The sequence below is a fragment of the Pan paniscus genome, chromosome 10, assembly GCF_029289425.2.
Source record: "Pan paniscus chromosome 10, NHGRI_mPanPan1-v2.0_pri, whole genome shotgun sequence".
Lineage (NCBI taxonomy): Eukaryota > Metazoa > Chordata > Mammalia > Primates > Hominidae > Pan > Pan paniscus.
Window position 1 is genome coordinate 135,697,286 of NC_073259.2, and position 15,606 is coordinate 135,712,891.

The 15,606-nt window shown below is 41.0% G+C and overlaps 1 long non-coding RNA gene across 1 annotated transcript; it reads right to left on the bottom strand.

Annotated features, from left to right (window-relative positions):
• Positions 1-3,519: 3,519 nt before the first annotated feature.
• On the bottom strand, positions 3,520-8,769 carry LOC130540700 (uncharacterized). Its single transcript, XR_008954695.1, has 4 exons — positions 8,704-8,769; positions 8,247-8,421; positions 7,665-7,709; positions 3,520-3,954 (listed from the first exon to the last, which is right to left on the bottom strand). It is a non-coding gene; the product is annotated as an uncharacterized LOC130540700 (long non-coding RNA).
• Positions 8,770-15,606: the final 6,837 nt, after the last annotated feature.

The following is a 15,606-nucleotide window of genomic DNA, read 5'->3' on the forward strand; positions in this document are numbered from 1 at the left end:
TGTTGTACATATTGTTACATCACCCAGATATTAAGCTCAGTACCCAGTACTTATTTTTTCTGCTCCTCTCTCTCCTCCTCCCCTCCTCCTCAGGTACACTTCAGTGTCTGTTGTTTCCTTCTTTGCATTCATAAGTTCTTATCATTTAGCTCCCACTTCTAAGTGAGAGCATGCAGTATTTGGTTGTCTATTCCCGCATTAGTTTGCTAAGGATGATAACCTCCAGAAATCTTTTGTATATGAATTGGACAAGAAGTTTTATTTAACATGTGAGTGTATAATAAAAAAGTACTAGTTTATAAATGATTTTTAGATAAACCTTGTAGAGTTTGGGGAAACACTGAGAACCATATACATATATATATTTTTTTCCTCTCTGGTAGTTGTAACTTCATGGGGAGCTAATATTTTGGGGAGTTAAAATCTCCCAATTAAAATACTATTAGCTCTACATATGCAAACATTTTGTGGGCATCATATCTCGGTATCCAACATGAAATCTAAAAATAGTATTGATATGCACAAACATGAAACTGCCTGGGAAACATCTGCAGCTGAGACTTTCCATTTGCTTGAACAACAATAAAAATAAATATATAGAAGAATGTTTCTATTTACCAGTATGTAGATATCCACCTCTAGGGTGACCAGAAAATATTCACAATTGTCTTTCTGGTAGAGGGAAAACATTCATAGTATGCTCACTGAGGGAGAAACTGGCAGGTAGTGCAAAAAAAAAGAAATCATAGAAGTGAATAGACATTCTAAAAATTGAGAAGCAATTTTCAGGAAAAACACAGGTACTGTAAATCAAAGTGACAAAGAAAAAAATTGCATAGTTTCTGCATTACTTTTAAAATAGGAAATGTTTCTGAATTAACCACAGAAATGATCCTACACAGAGCAAGAATGCAAGAGCAGGAAGATTTAATAAAAAATATATCCGTAAAGATGGACCGGCTGCTGAGACAGATATTGATCTAGACTGGCTTATGAGAGTCTCCGTTAAGCCATTTCTTCTCTAAGCAATAGAGTTTTAAGGAGCAGGCATTGGAAAGACTCGCAGGAGTCATCTGAGGTAGCTCCATGACTTCAAGAGGCTGATGACTCAGTTATTCAAAATAGAGTGCAGCCATCCTCCAATTATAGATGTCCACGGATGGAAGCATCCCAGGCTCGCTTCCTTGATGATCTCATCACATTAGTAGCCAAGAAGTTCTTCCTGTATCTCTAGTCCATAGGTCCATGGTGAGTCTAGGGGCTGTGTGCAAATCATGAGTGATGTGGGTCTGTCACCATGAGCGGGTGTTCAATGAGTCCTGTAGACGTTAAAATTGTAGTTGGAAGGTGAAGTTGGTAACACTTGATTTTCTTTTTCAATTCCAATGAAGCCAGGAGACCCAAGACATTTGCTGTAAACAGATTATTTAAAAAGATGACTAGCACTTGTAGTCAGAGCTCCTCTGCTAGCCAGGGTACAGCTCCACGGTTTCTGCAGTGTTCCCTGGGGAGACAGCCCCACGTGGCAGAGAGAAGTACATGCTAATTGAGATATAATTATTCAAATGAAACCTGCTGCCTCTCAAAGTTACTTTCTATGGTCTCTCCTTTTTAATGCTTGACATTTGGCCCAGGCATAATGAGAATTCATTTCTGAAACCAGAGCCTCAAAACCCCATTACAGGATGAGTCATACACCGTCAGCCAGGACAGATCCCTCTGGAAATGGGGACTTTGTAGAATTTGGGGGTTGGATGGGGAGAGCTTGCCTGGTGGGTGGGAGAGAAAATGGATATCACCTTAGTGATGAAAAACCCAATTAAGGCAGCCTGAAGTATAACAGTTCCCATGGCGAGAGGGCTCAGTGTGGTACAGGAAGCAAACTCAGTACGATGATGTGGCAGAAGTTCTCATCCAAGCTGGAAACTGCACCACTTTTTCAAAGAGAGCTCTGTCAAGAGAACATCTAGAGATGACAGAAGTGCTCACTGAGAGTCTCTCCCGTGCAGTCACCGATTTTCCTTGTGCCAGAACTTTTTCAGCTCCTCGTCAAAAACTCAACAAAAGGCTGCAGTTCATTGGATTGTGATTCTTCATTTTTTCTCAGGTTTGCCATTGACTTTCATCAGGTTAATATAATTTTATTAATGTCTTTTCTTCTCTAAATGTTTCTTGCCAATTAGAAACCATGGGTTATATTTACCCTTGTTTTCCTCAAACAGAATAGGTATTGCACTCCGAAGAACATAAACCAATATGGAAAAATGAACATGAATTATTAGATTCTGAGATGCAGCTTTTTGGTGGGTCCTAAGATATTTGCCTGAATCAAGTAGGATCTTAGTGGATGAGATATCCAAACTTTTGATCTGGAAAAACAATTTCATCCAAAATCTGGCATAAAGTCCCTTCCTTTTCTCCAGGATGCAGTGGTTCAGATCTTGAGGCAGATACTAGAACTCCTGACATCATCTCAGAATTCTTTCATTTTGCAAATGCTTCAGGTACAGAAGTCCAAATGCTTACTGAAGCATTTACAAAATGCTTTGGGTGCAGAAGTCCAAATGCTTCAATAAGACCATGCAGCTTAAAAGATTTGAGTATGTGAGATGTCAGTTCCTGTGCTCTAGATCAGCGGTCCCTAACCTTTTTGGAACCAGACAACTTTTCCACGGACTTGGGGGATTCTGGATTCGATGCATTCCCATCTATGTGTTTTGCTTCTGTTGTCTGTACTTTTAGAGTCCTATTCAAAAAATCATTGCCCAGGCCCATGTAAAGAACTTTGTTGACTATACTTCAATAAAGATGGGAATAAAATAAAACACAATACAATTAAAATAAACTAAGAAGAAGAAGAAACAAATAAAAAATGCAGGCTGGACCCATCAGGGTTGACCAAGTCCATTAGCAGTAGGGAGAATAATTGCATCCCATCTCGACACGCATTCAAACTATCCTTTTCTCTTCATTTAATAGCCTCAATCCTCCTCTTCTCTGTCTGTGTAAGCATAGCATATGTGCCTTCCCATCTAAACAGCCATTTCCCCAGTTAAAACCACACTTGACTAATATAACACATATTCTCTACTTTACAAAGAGTACTAATTTAAAAGGATAGTGGAACATTATGCTAAAATATTGACTATAGAGTTCCATTTATGTAATGGATACAGCATACTGAAACACTAAAATGTATATTGGAACAAGGATGCTTTAAAGTAAAAGCATGCAAAGGTGTAGATTTTAAACGCATGGCCATCGAACTCTGAAATATTTAAATGAAAGGGGAGGAGGCATTTCGAGACGACAAGGTAAATGCACTGCATTTAAATATCTGGCCCACGTTTGGGATGGTTGCTGGTATCATTGGCATGTTCTAGTCTCTCTGTTTTCCTTGTGATTTTATTTTTCCTGGACTTACTTCAGCAGTGAAAAGAGTTTATATTCCAGCATAAAGACATCTTTCCACCACAGGGTGTCATATATTGAAACATGAAAATAAACAGTGAAACATTCTTCAATTTGGTGCAATTATTTTATTACACACACTTATTTCAGCATTGTAATTTTAGCCATTCACAAGCACATTATGATATGGGACAGAGCCCCCGTCCTTGTCCTCTTTTCCCAAACTTAGGACTTGGTAGAAAGGATCAGAGTCCACGTTTAGGCATTCAGATGGAAAGAAACGGTTCATTCTGTTGCATGTGCTGGTTGCCTTACCAGGTTTCATGCATTCTTCCAGGTTTCTCTGTGGGGTTACATACACCAAGTAGAACTATGTAAAAAATAGAGGCGACCTCAGTGGTTGCATGCAGGCTTTCAGAGGTGAATAAGCTGATCGTGCACTTCTAGTTACCCAGCTGCTTGGTGTGCGGGTGGTAGCAAACATCTCTATGATTTGGCAATGTTTCCATCCAAATAATTTGAAGTTGATGATTTTTAATAAATCTGAAAAGATAAATATGAACTTAAAAGTGTTAAAAGCATGTAGAAATTTTACCTTCAAGAGGCATTTTATTTATTCTCATAGTAGCCAGCCAAATGGTATTTGCAGATGCATATCCCATAGTGTTAAAGAAAGGAAGAGGTAGAGTATTTCTTATAACCCAGCTCAGGGGCCAAACCAGACTGAAACTCAGAGCCAAAGTTAATATTCCATGTCTACTTGATGGTTATCCCTGTTCCACTATTGGGCTGTATTTGTTCATGGCTTAGATGTGTGTATGCGTGTATGTGTGTGTGTGTGTGTGTATTTATGTGGGTGTCTATGTATGTGTGTATATATGGTGTGTATGTGTGTATGTCTTGGACGTTTGCATATGGTAACTGTATGTGTACTCTGTGTGTGTGTGGTTGTATGTGCATTTATGTATTATGTATGGCATGTGCTTGTGCGCTTGGATGAGTGTCTGATGTGTATTATATATTTATGTGTGTATGCACATGCATTTGTATGTTTCTATGTGCATATATCTTTGTGTGTTTAAGTGTTGCATGTGTGCATATCGAGGGGAGGGATTTATATGGGTCCAAGTTCCCTGGGATGCTGATGCTGTGGAACAGGAAGACCTACTCAGACATAAGAAAAGTGCAAAATGACCCTGGATTCTGTTTTGCTCCCTGAAGGTTTCTGTAGATGTGTCAGCTGGGAGACTGGTGCGTGCACTTGCCAAGCCCCCGCAGACTCTCAGCCATCTCTGCGTCTCCCAAAACTGCCAGCATCACCTTTGACATTTTAGCAAATGTTATTCTATGCTCTCAGGATGAAAAGAGAAGTCTTGGCAACCCACGGTTTGAATACCTGGATGTGTCTCAGTAGTTCCCCTAAGCCAAGCCTGCTCTTTCGCCAAGCCCCACGGGCAGCCCATGAGTAAATGGAGTAGTGCGTCTCTGTGCAGCTAAGCCTGTGGAGCAGCATGCTTGCATGCTTCAAAGAGTCGATAGAATAGGAGGCAAAATGCTCTCCCATACTTATGAGCCCTTTCTTCCCTATCGACATTACTTCCTACAACTAGAAAAAAACACCGTTTTCACTAATAGCTTCATCCTGTTCTTTTTCTACGGGAAAACAGGAGAGCCAAGCTGCTGGCCACCGAGAGTTTTTCCCAGATCTCAGCATGTATGTATAGCTTTTAGTATAATTGGATTCAAAGAAAGAAGGAACAGAGACATTTTGAAATAAGATTCAGAAAAGAAAAACACTTTGTGTTTGGGAGTTTATTTGCAAAATGCAAACACTGCATTGAAAATATTTTGATATTGAAGTTCTTAACAGTTACTGAAAATTTCTTTATGTATTTAGATAATGTATATGGGTTACGGTGGGAGATGTTTGTTTTTTAGAAAAAATAAAATATATAGAAAAGTGTAGAAAATAGATTAATGTAAACCCCTCCCCTTGCTGGAAACCAGCGGGACACTAATACTTTCTTGATGGGAATTAGCAACCCAGGAGGTTTTCAAACCCATCAGGGACATAGTCCTCTCACCCTAAGAAGGCTGGGATGTTATCCATAGAAAAAACAAGCCAATCTTCGTGTTTTAGGAGAGCTTGAAAATATCTCTGGCTTTAACTGTTGCTTTGGGTTATTTATTTAGATGAAATATTTTAATTTTATTTTAGGTTCAGGATCATCTCTTTAGACACTGCAGAGGCTAAGAGTAGAGGCAGCCCTTTTAGTCACTGGGATTAAAGGGCTATATAATGAGATGAACAATTTGAAACGCAGGGTCTGTGAGAGACTGCCTCCTCTACTCATTTAAGAGTATTTTACTTTTTTTAGGATGGCTTAAATCACCATTGACCTGACACTGTTCCCTCTATTTCTTCAACCTAAAGTCATGTAAAAAAACAGGCACTCTTAACTTTTATATTTTATTGCAAATTTAGAATTAAATACCTCCTTACTTTTATGATGAAATCTGACCCAACAAATTAAATAGCAAAAATGTGCTAGTGTAGACACTGCCTGTATAAGGCACTTAATTCCTACCTCTCTCGCTTCCTTACAGGGGGGGGCTCTTCCCCCTTTCAGATCCATTTTAGAAGTTTCTTTATATCCTGGGTTCCTTGGGTACTCCTATGCAGTGCAGGCATTTCCCACGTGGGTAAACATTTTGGGTGGGAGTGGGGCAAGCACAGCTGGCTTCTGTGAGCACACTCCACCCATCACTCAGCACTCTCGTTTCATCCCTCTGTTGTTGAAGACTCCACCAGCACAGCTGTGCAATGGCATGGGGTTTACCACCTCACAGCTGCATTAAGGCAACAGATTGTGCAAAACTCCATGAGCCAATGCTGCACAGAAAGATGTGGGGTTGCCAGATGGAAGGATGGAGGTGCTCCTTCTTAGCACAGGCTTGGAAGGATGGAGGTGTCCCTCTTAGCACAGGTTCGGAAGGATGGAGGTGCTCCCTCCTATCACAGGTTTGGAAAGATGGAGGTGCTCCCTCTTAGCACAGGCTTGGAAGGATGGAGGTGCTCCCTCCTATCACAGGTTTGGAAGGATGGAGGTGCTCCCTCTTAGCACAGGCTTGGAAGGATGGAGGTGCTCCCTCCTATCATAGGTTTGGAAGGATGGAGGTGTTCCATCTTAGCACAGGCTTGGAAGGATGGAGGTGTCCCTCTTAGCACAGGTTCGGAAGGATGGAGGTGCTCCCTCCTATCACAGGTTTGGAAGGATGGAGGTGCTCCCTCTTAGCACAGGCTTGGAAGGATGGAGGTGCTCCCTCCTATCGCAGGTTTGGAAGGATGGAGGTGTTCCCTCTTAGCACAGGCTTAGAAGGATGGAGGTGTCCCTCTTAGCACAGGTTTGGAGGGATGGAAGTGCTCCCTCTTAGCATAGGTTTGGGATTACTGTGGGGTCTGTGTTGGTTGCTCCTGTGCCCACACCCTTTTAATAGTTAGCTTTCATGCAGAGCCTTATTTTCAACTTGATCACTGTAAACTACACTTCAATTCAAAAAACAAATTGAAGGACCAGCATTCCTGATGATGATGTTCTAGGCAAGCCTCACATATCTTTGAAGATTTAGTCAAACTCCTAGACATGGGAAAGGCAAGCACTGGAAGTGAAAAATTAAATAACAAAAACGATCAAAACCAGGAACAAATAAATGGTTATAAAACCCTATGAAAGATACACACTTTCACTTTCCCTAATTATACCTGGGCTCTTGGGGGGAAATGGCTTTTATGCTATATCAGTGGGAAATTAATGTTGACAGCATTGCTTATCTATAATATGTATCTAAATATCAGGCCGTCCTCTCACAAATTAGTTTGCACACCAGTCATTAGTCCTCAGCTACAGTCTATTGTCTCAGAGCAATGAATTAGTTCTGGGCTTCTAGAATAGGTTTGAGAGAGAATTGGAGTGAAGTTCCCAGGAGACTGTCTGATAAGGCGTCTGCATAAACGCAGCAATGCATGGAAGGAGAATGAGGTAGAGATTTCTATGGGTTAGCAAATGAGGAGCTAGTGACCTGCTGGACCAGTGATGTGTTCACGTAGGTCATGGAAACAGCAAGAGATGAGCTTAACCCAACAGGGATCTTCTGACAAGACCAAAGAAGCAGCGTGAACATGTGCTGGATTGGAGAGCATATGTTCTTTTACTAAATTAACAGCTCAAGTACAACCTTCCCTAATCCCTTACCTGCTCTCTTTCACACCAGAGGCTCCCAGGCAGAGGCCGGCCAAGCTAGAGAAGGAAAGTCTGCAGTTAAATCAAGAACATAGTTTGGATCTGTATCTGGGACAGTGAGACTGTGTTCATTAACCAAGCTGGCCATGGGTGGATGTGAAGAGGTAGGCAAGCTGCACAGGTTGAGGGACTGATTCCACAAGACATTTCTGACACCAACTCCCAGCATAGAGGTTTCTGTAAACTACCTTGTGTTTTAACACTTTACTGGGATGATGCTCAGATCTCAGAAAAGTGATATCCTTATGAGTACAGTTTTGTTTAGTGAAATGATTCAAATTTAGAACCAAGCAAAGGATGAGACCCATAAGGAGGGGTCCAAGGTGAAGCTCCAGAGTCCTCTCCTCATGAAGGCCTTGACAGTGTTGCCTTCTTCAGGCTATGATGTATGACAGTACACACAGAGTGGTGCCCACCAGGAAGCTTGCCTGAGCTGCAATGTGCAGAGTTTGTATTGGGTCTGAACTGCGTGGATATGATTTATTGAACCATGGATCGCATGTTTAAACTCAGTTTTCGGTCCCCCTTCCTTACCTGGAGGATGACATCACCTAGCTCAGAAACTTAAACCTCAGGATATAGTTCCGGTCTTTCTGGCCTGGCCATCCCCTGCTGAGTCTTCTCATCAGCATAAGGCATCAGGTGTGAAAAATAAAGGTCCTCCAATCACTCAAGACATTTCAAGACTTTAGTGGTTATTTCCCAGGAGCTAGGGTAAAAGACAGAACTTTTGATAGAGTTGTTTGCCACACAATGGCCTATTATTTAAACATAAGCAGAAAAGCCCATTTATATAGGAGAAGGTGAAGTTCCCCCTACTGAGTAAATTTGAGAGGGGCATCAGGAAAGAGAAGAAAGTTTGTGTTATGATCCTGTGTGACACATAAGGCATTCTTATCAGTCATCTCAAAGATGGGAGGAAATTGGAGTAGATATTGTACAATTGACAACGTCACAGTGTAAAATAATTCTCCATGTTTTCTTCTCTTACCCACTGTGTTCCCGGGGAGGTCAAAGTGTGATGCTGGGTTTGGCCTCTGTCTTCCTGGTCTGACCTCACAATTGATTGGGGGTAGATGTTGACTTAAACTTGCAGGTGCTACTTATCTTGGGAAATAACTTCCCACAGTCCTATTATTTTACCCTTTCAAGAAACTTGGAGGCAGCTAGGTCAGAATATTAGTGTTTCATTTTGCAGATAAGAACCCCGGCCATTAGAACTGGCCCATAAACGCTCAGTGAATTGAGGGAAGAACTATGATTAGGATCCAAGCCTTCCTCCTATTCCATGGTTCATTCCAATAATCCCACATGGAAGTCTACCACTGCCCTTGGGTCATAAGAATGAGGCTGCTGCTACAGCTATAAAATGTAGTGCCAGAGACCATTCAGTCCCTTTTCTTGTGTCATCCACAAAGTGCAGTGGCTGGCTTAAGTATTAGAGTCATTCCATATGTGTAAAGTAGAGGAAACCCTAAAGTCAGCCCCTTGAGCTAAGAAACCCCTTGGTGTTCGTTGTAGCACCAGAAGCTTATGCCAGCACCATGTATTTTACCCCACAAAAATGGATGAGAAAGGAGCTGCTGAGCTGGGGAGGGGAGAAGGGAAATGAGCTATGTCATCAGGCCCTGAAACCCCAGATCAAACAACATTCCAGCACATAAATATTCATCCAAGCAGCATGTCCAGTTGCAGTCCATTTAGCATGACATTAAGAGTGAGCTGTAAGACAAAAGCCCAGGAGCTCATTATCATGAGCCAGGCTTGGGAACATTTGGAGCAAGTTCTGAAATAATTAATGTTTCATTTGAATAATGTGATGAACATGCACATTTGTTTTATTGTGGGGCTCTTCTGGAGATCCCTGCAACCCTCCCTCTTGCGGAATGCCTGGTAGCAAGGGACCTGCCCATCAACATTTGGAGGAAGAATCAGGAGTGTTATTTTTAACTCCTCATTATTAGAAGAAACACACACATCTCGAAGACTGGAAGGAGTGATTATGAGCCGTTCAGCTGAGAAATAGCCTGGTGTCTACAATGCATCATTTTCCAATTATTTAGATACTTTTCAATGCCTTAAATACTGGAGGCATATAAAACCCAGCTCATTTAATCTCCCTAAATTATACTTTCTCCATCTGCCATGGTCTTACAGTTTAATAAAACCTCTACTTTTTACAAGCCCAATAAAATCATGGAAAATACGGAGGAAGCTCAGTTTCAGCTTGATTTGGTTTTTGTTTTTCTTTTAGGGGGAAGAATTGATATATCTGAACTGGAAAATAATTTTCATATGCTCAGTTTGCTAATATAGTTTGGAGATTTTTTTAAGGCCACTTACCAGAAAAAAAAAAAAGGTAATTTTATGTTTTTCTTATGAGATATTCCAAAATACTGTGGCATTAGAAAGTTGTGCTTTTCACTGGAAACAGAAAGAAATAAGCCAGATTTCCCCACCTCCATAATTCAATTCCAGATCCCAATGGTTTTGACTGCATTTATCAGTCTTTCTTTATTGAAACTCTATGTCTCACATGTCTAGCCCAGAGCTCTAAAATGCTGAATAGAAGGAAAGGAGAGGCCTGTGCACTTTGCTGAGTTTGTGCCATGGAAGAAATCTATACTCACACATGCACGGAAAAGCGTCAATATTTGCAGTGGCAAAGAACTAGTAGTTATGCTAAGGTCAATTTTATGCCAAAACAATAAGAAATATTCTATATTTTATTAATTTTTTTAAAAAATGGTAGGGCCTCTGGGAATCCTACATGGGAACCCAGAATATATTCTGTCTACGTATTTCAGGTTCTGGAACTTCAGCTTTAGAAAATCAGTTTCATTGGAAACCCTCTTCCAATGTGACCTTGTGTTATTGCCAACTAAAAAATACTCAAGTAGAGGATTTCCAAGACTGAGTTATATTTTTTTCCTACAACAAGGTACCTAAAGCCACACATCCATGTGTTTGGTTCAGAAACGCTCCAGTGTCTTCCAACACCCAGGCTTTTTCCATCCCCCTGTTCCAGTTTCTTCTGACTACTGGCTTGGTCCTTATATTGCCACCTCATGCCCTAAAATGGCTACCAGAGCTCCTAGCATCGTATAACCATACAACTGTATTCACACAACCATGTTCAAAAGAAGGACAAAGTCAGGTTTCTACATGTGCGTCTCACTAATGACGGAAGAATCCCCTTACAGATGTGCCCGTTGAGATGTCCTCACAGGTATCTTTGACCAGGATTTAGTTACACGTCTTTGACAAAGGAGTTTGGAAATCCTCTCAAGTCTGTGAGTTGTATCAGAAAAAAAAAAAAAAAAGGGGGAAAGCAACTGAAAAGAGGCAAAGAAAGAGCTTTCTACATATACCTAGACCTGATTAAACTATCCTTTGATCTCTAAAACCACTTTGCGGTTCATAAATCTTATTAACTCAAATGCCCTTCATTTGAAATTTATGATAATTTGGACAAGGACAAGGTATAAATTAAGAAAATATCTGGTAAGCAAATAAAATATTTCAAAATTAATAGTATCAAATGATAGAAGTACAGAAGTACTACCAGCCCTTGCAAGGGATAAATAAACAGGTCCACATTTATACTGAGCTGATAAGATAGTGACAATTTAGTCTTATCAAGTGATTTATTTATTTTATTTTATTTATTTTTTATTTTTTTGAGATGAAATGTCACTGTTGCCCAGGTTGGGGTGCAGTGGTGCAATCTCAGCTCACTGCAACGTCTGCCTCCCAGGTTCAAGCAATTCTCCTGCCTCAGCCTCTCAAGTAGCTGGGATTACAGGCATGCACCACCACACAGAGCTAATTTTTGTATTTGTAGTAGAGAAGGCGTTTCACCATGTTGGCCAAGCTGTTCTCGAACTCCTGACCTCAAATGGTCCACCCGCCTCGGCCTCCCAAATTGCTGGGGTATCAAATGATTTAAAAGGTATTGGGGGGAAAAAGAGTGTGGTTAGATGTTTTTAAATTTTATTTGAATACCATAAGTACTATATTTGACAGTTATTATATTTGATGTCAATATTTTAATAATTCAAATTGTAACTAATGGAGAATTAATGTTTGTCAATTAGAAGGGTATACGATTTTGCTGCACTTCTATTCTGAATTCTCAACAGTCTTATTTGAAAAGAAAAAAAAATTATGGAATCGGAAACCTTAGTTTGTTTTAGCTAATGAGCAATTGGTCATACTCTTCCTTATCCAGAGTGTGTTCATTCCTTTGGAGCAACAGATCCTCAGCCTTTTGCTGGAAATCTTATGTCCAAGTTGAGAAAAATGGAAACTGGATTGAGAGGTGCAGAGGTGTGCCCCAGCATCCCCTCACTATAAGAATGAGTGGCTCTGCTGTGATTTACCCTGAGGAACAGCTTAACTTTGCTGCACCTTGAATGCCAATTGCCAGTTCCCACACGTCCAGTTGCGCCTGGGAAACAGAGACGCTTCTCCATCTGGCACTCATTGAGTGTCTTTCTGGCAGAGACAGGAACAAAACTAAGAACAGCATTAAGTGTTACTCTACCATCTCTCCTAGGTCCTGGGGTTATTCTGACAAACTCTAACCCTGCACACATCACCCATGAAATATAACATACACAGCTAGGGTCAGCCATCCAGGAATCCTATCTAATAGTTTAGCCAAATCCACTCAGTACCAAGCATCACCACACACCACCTTTGTGCAATGTAGTGTCTCTTCTGATGAGCTTACAGTTCTTCTGTCTTATATTGTTGTCATACATGGAATTTAAACTGAAAAATAGTACATATGAACAATTGTGTTTGACTGTATTCATTGCCCAAGCAGAAGCCACTTTTCCGTTTTCCTGCCAAACAATCTCAATTTTGTGCTGAGAGTAACTGGGTACCCCATCCCCTGTCCCAAGGAGTAAAGCCTGATTGGTCTGAATCAGACATGTGTTACCACTCCCCATTGCCAGTGATTGGGCTAAGGATGGGCATGTGACCTGATAGTGGCCAATGAGGCAAAAGGGGAAGTCAGAACGTGGTGCTTTGGGAATGGGGACAGGCAAAGAACAATGACAACAAAAGGACAAAAGCCAAATAAGAATAAAGAGACAAGCCAACATAAACAATTAAAGAAAAAAAATCATAAGAGAAACAAGATAGAGCTTTCAAAAAAAAAAACACATTTTTTTCTTGCCCCACTTTCTTCTTGCTTGGGAGGGTGATAGATTTGATGTTTGGCACCCGGGCAGGAATTTTTGTCTAAGGAAGTCTGGAAGAATTGCACGGACAGAGCCTTAGATCCCTGAGAAAGGCATGTCTCCAGACCGCCAGTTGTGAGAGCTAATTCATCATCCACGTCATTCAACTGTTAACCGTAGTTAAGCAATCTGACTGGTGAAAGTAAAAAATGCCCATTGCTATTAGATTCTGATGCTTTCCAAAGGGGCTGAGCTTGATCCTCATGCTGCCTTTGATTAAAAGGAAAACCAGTGAGGGCTGGAGGTCTTAACGATATTTCATCCCCCAAATGAGACTTTCTCTTCAGTGTAATGTGAAGGGTTGAGAGAGAATTGAAATGAAGATGGAAGATGAAATAAAATGTCTCCCATGTGACTTTATGTTGTTTAACACTGTCTGGGTGTCACGTAAAGTCATATTGTACAACACCAATGAAGCAGGCACCCTTTGAAAAACATCATTACAATATGTGCTATCCAAAATCAAGACTTTTGTTCCTTTGAGGCTATGTTAAATACACAGGGTGAAGCACAAGATTTTTCTGGGTGTGAAATATTGACTGTGGGTGTTTGTGTAGATGTGCATGTTATGTACACAAAAATATCAGCCTATGAATTCTTCAGTCATTGTACTTTCAAATATAAAAACAAGAAATCAATAGATGATTAATAATGACTGAGCTGAATCAGGATGTTTTCAGAAGTAACAGTAATTTTGGCTGTAGTTAATAACAAATGCCATTGTTGGCTCAAACTTTGAAACAATGCAATATTTTGATGATTAAAATTATAACAATTTGGGTGTTTGGGGATTGATTGTGGAGTGGCCAGATGCTGTCAGAGGAAAGCAAGACCTGGCTCAGGGCTTATGTTTACGTAATTTGCCTTATCAATTAATCTGGAGGCAGCTTTCTGGTTTACCGTGTGGGTCTAGCTGCACTGTCAGCCCGTGTCTCTCCTACTGTGCTTTAAATAGCATTTTCCAATTTTCAGTCTTTTGTCAAATATTCTTTTTTTTTTTTTTTTTTTTTTTTTGAGACGGAGTCTTGCTTTGTTGCCCAGGCGTGATCTCACTGCAACCTCCACCTCCTGGGTTCAAGCGATTCTCCTGCCTGCCTCAGCCTCCCTAGTAGCTGGGATTATAGGTGCTTGCCACCACACCTGGCTACATTTTTGTATTTTTAGTAGAGAGAGGGTTTCATGATGTTGGCCAGGCTGTTCTTGAACTCCTGATCTCAAGTGATCCACCCACCTCGGCCTCCCAAAGTGCAGGGATTACAGGGGTGAGCCACCACCCCCATCCTCAAATATTCTTACAAAATTTCCTTTAATTACCATAATGGCTGTACTATTATCTACTTAAGTAGATTACTTAATCTACTTAATTTAAAAGTCTTATGTCACTTAAATAAATATATTTGAAAAGGACATTCTAACAGGAAACTATACCAACATGATGAATGGAAAACCATTATCACTTGTCAAAAATCAAAGGTAATTATGGAAGTAAATACAATAGATAAACATGAAATATCATTACCTAGGTACCACTATGTGCTTCAGGTTTACTGCCTAAGTTCTGCTTTTCTTTGGGAGTGGTCAGAAACGAAGATTCAGTGGTAGCAGGAGGATTTTCAGTTATGTAAGCATCTAACAGAATTCTCGATGTAGCTGGCATTAGTCCAAACTGCAGCATTTTGTAAGCCCCCGCAGTTTCACAGACCTTGATGAGAGTGAAACATTCCACCGGGGCTCAGGCCGTGAGAAACATCCTACTAACCACCTGACCACAAGGCAGAGGAACATCCTTATCATACCTTGCCAGGCAAAGGCTCAACTGAAGGAATGTCCCTACCATATCCCGCTGGGCAAAGGTCCAAGGAACATCCTATCACATCTCACAGGAGAAAGGGCCAAACCGCCTGATCATAGGAACATCTTACCAATATCCTGCTGGGCAGCAAACCATACTGCCCAGACATCCCCCCGCCAAACCTATAAATGACGCCAGCCTGTAAGAAGCAGTGGGCTCTGGCATTAAGCTGGTCCCTCACCTCTGCAGGCCTAGTGCTGGACATAAAAATCTGCTTTGCTGTAGAGCCGCCAACTCTCTCTCTATCTTTCTTTAGCCCTCGCCTTCCCTTCAAAACCCAACAGCCAGAAGAACCCAAAGCTTGTGGAAAGGGAATCCCTTGGTCGCCGTATAATTGAGTGTAATTTAAATGGCAGATTTTGTGTCATCTAGAATTATGTCCTAAGATAACAATCTCCCATGTTGTGGCTGACCAGGTTGGAAGTCCACCATGATAGGCAGCTGTAGACCCTCCCCCCATCCCAAGGGATGGCTCATGATTAGCCTAATCCAATGGAGGTAATCCCATTCCCCTGTCAATGACTGGTTCAGGGATGGGGCAGGTAACCCAGTTTTACTCAAACAGATATTAGGAAATACCTTTGTGGCAGGAAAATAGGGTCTGGAGGCGGGGAACATAAGGCCAATTTACACATCAGCTGTGACAGGAAATGTCATCTCCATAGGCCATAGGCTGAGTAAATGACTTTGTAATTTTACTTCACCCTCTTCATTTATTTAAGACATACACCAAGTAACCAGTGGAAACTTCTAGAGGATATTTAAACCCCCCAAAATTCTGTAACGGTGC